The sequence below is a fragment of the Bubalus bubalis genome, chromosome 12, assembly GCF_019923935.1.
Source record: "Bubalus bubalis isolate 160015118507 breed Murrah chromosome 12, NDDB_SH_1, whole genome shotgun sequence".
Lineage (NCBI taxonomy): Eukaryota > Metazoa > Chordata > Mammalia > Artiodactyla > Bovidae > Bubalus > Bubalus bubalis.
The window spans coordinates 51,149,348-51,152,320 of record NC_059168.1 but is presented as its reverse complement, the minus strand read 5'-3'; the positions used below and the strand labels follow the sequence as shown (position 1 = coordinate 51,152,320).

At 35.3% G+C, this 2,973-nt stretch overlaps 1 pseudogene; it reads right to left on the bottom strand.

Annotated features, from left to right (window-relative positions):
* Positions 1-261: 261 nt before the first annotated feature.
* LOC112578254 lies at positions 262-372 on the bottom strand (annotated as a pseudogene).
* Between the last annotated feature and the right edge of the window lie 2,601 nt (positions 373-2,973).

Genomic DNA, 2,973 nt, shown 5'->3' with positions numbered 1-2,973 from the left:
ATGTTCTTAAAGAAATCACCTAAGGTCACAATACTAGGAATTATCACAGACATAATGAAATATCAAGACCTCTGGCTTCATTTTGTTCTAGATAAAAAATGATAACTTTACAATTAATTTAATGAAAACTGGTAATCATCAAATTAACAATAGTTATTTTCAAAATTATTATACAGGCTGAGCTGTCATTTCTCATGATTGATCAGATAACTTGAGTCACAGATATTTTCCACATAAGATGCATCATATAAATCAGACTTGGTTTATTATCAGCATTTATAAAACTAGATTTAGATGAGAACTAGGTCTGTGGACATGTGTATGGTCTTCATATAGAAAATGTTTAGCCTTCCCTAATTATTAAAATTTCATTTTGATATTTGGCAAAACTAATACAATTATGTAAAGTTTAAAAATAAAATAAAATAAAATAAATAAATAAATAAATAAAATATCAAGACAGTGAGAATATCCACAGGCTGGCTCCTTTAAAACTCTTGTTCTGACCACTTCAGTGGTTGGAAATGATACTCCAGCAATAATGAGATACCATTGTTCACATATTAGAATGACTAAAACCCAAAATGCTAACGAAACCAAGTGCTGACAAAGATGTTGAGCAGCAGGAACTCTCATTGACTACTAGGGCAGAGGTAAAATGATACAGCCATTATGGAAGATGGCTGACTACCTTCTTACAATGTGAAACACAGGCTTGCTACAGAATCCAGCAATCATACTCCAAGTGAATGAAAAACTTATCTTCACATAAATCTCTCTAAATGAATACTCATATTAGCTTTAATCATAATTGCCAAAGATTGGAGCAATTAAAATTTCCTTCAGTAAGTGGATCAAGAAACAAATTGTAGCTCCTTCATTTAATGAAATTATTACATAATAAAAAGGAAATTAGCTATGAAACCACTAATAAACATGGAAGAAGTTATATGTTTACTGTTGAGTTATTCAGTCACTCAGTCACATCTGACTCTTTGTGACCCCATGGACTGCAGCACACTAGGCTTCCCTGTCTTTCACTATCTCCTGATGTTTTCTCAAACGTATATGTCCATTGAATCGATGATGCCATCTAACCATTTTGTTGAGAAGATTGTCCATCTATTCCACCATTTGTTGAGTAGAAGTCAATCTGAAAAGGGCTATATATTGTATGATTCCAACTTTGTGATATATTGAAAAATGAAAAACTACAGAGCAAATAGAAAAATCAAAGTTTCCCTGGGGCTTGAGGGAATGGGTAGAGAGATGAATTGGCAGGACATATAACATTTTTAGCTTGGGAAGATTATTTTGTATGATAGTGTGATGATGGATAAATGCCATTATGCATGCATCAGAACCTATAAAAAGTACAACAAAAAATGCTAGCTCTAATGTAAATTATAGACTTTAGTTGATATAAATCTATTCATCAAGATGTAACAAATGTACCACACTAATGGACATGAAACAACAGAACGGTTTCAAATAGGAAAAGGAGTATGTCAAGGTTATATATTGTCACCCTACTTATTTAACTTATATTCAGAGTACATCATGAGAAACGCTGGGCTGGAGGAAGCACAAGCTGGAATCAAGATTGCCGGGAGAAATATCAATAACCTCAGATATGCAGATGACACCACCCTTATGGCAAAAAGTGAAGAAGAACTAAAGAGCCTCTTGATGAAAGTGAAAGAGGAGAGTGAAAAAGTTGGCTTAAAGCTCAACATTCAGAAAACCAAGATCACAGCATCCAGTCCCATCACTTCATGGCAAATAGATGGGGAAACAGTGGAAACAGTGGCTGACTTTATTTTGGAGGGTTCCAAAATCACTGTAGATGGTGATTGCAGCCATGAAATTAAAAGACACTTACTTCTTGGAAGGAATGTTATGTCCAACTTAGATAGCATATTAAAAAACAGAGACATTACTTTGTCAACAAAGGTCCATCTAATCAAGGCTATGGTCTTTCCAGTGGTAGTGTATGGATGTGAGAGTTGGACTATAAAGAAAACTGAGTGCAGAAGAATTGATGCTTTTGAAGTGTGGTGTTGAAGACTCTTTAGAGTCCCTAGGACTGCAAGGAGATCCAACCAGTCCATCCCAAAGGAGATCAGTCCTGGGTGTTCATTGGTAGGACTGATATTGAAGCTGAAACTTCAATACTTTGGCCACCTAATGTGAAGAGCTGACTCATTTGAAAAGACCCTGAGACCCTGATGCTGGGAAAGCTGGAGGGCAGGAGGAGAAGGGAGCCACAGAGGAGAGATGGTTGTATGGCATCACTGACTCAATGAGCATGGGTTTGGGTGAACTTCAGGAGTTGGTGATGGACAGGGAGGCCTGGCATGCTGTGGTTCATGGGCTTGCAAAGAGTTGGACATGACTGAGCAACTGAACTGAACTGAACTGAATGCAAATTGTTAATAATAGGAGGAAATTTAGGGATAAGGTAGAAATGAAATCTATGTGAACTCTGCACTTATTGTACAATTTTTCTATAAAGCTAAGACTGCTGAAATATAAAATTAATTTTATATTTAATTTATTTATTAATATTTAATTATAGAAAGTCTACATTTTAGTGTTTTGAGGAGTAAATGAAATAAAGTTGTGTAAGATACTGAATCCAATTCCTTGTAAAAACTTCAAGGAAGGAGGTCTACAGATATTACTACACGCTTTTATAATTACCATCAAAGATAATCTCAAACTTTGAAAATATATCCAAAACACACAGCTTCCCAGGGCCTAACAATTCCTGAAGCTGTGTTTCTTCTACTCCTAAAAGAAAATTAAAGGAATCCCCTCAGGGCATTCTCATCATTAAGTGGTAAAGCACACTTCAAATAATGAAACCTCAAACTTTTTTCTCTTCTCGCCAAATTTATCTTCATGATGCACTTTTACTAATTGCTTCTTTAACAGTCCAACTGTGTTTACCTGAAATCTCTGGATGGTAAA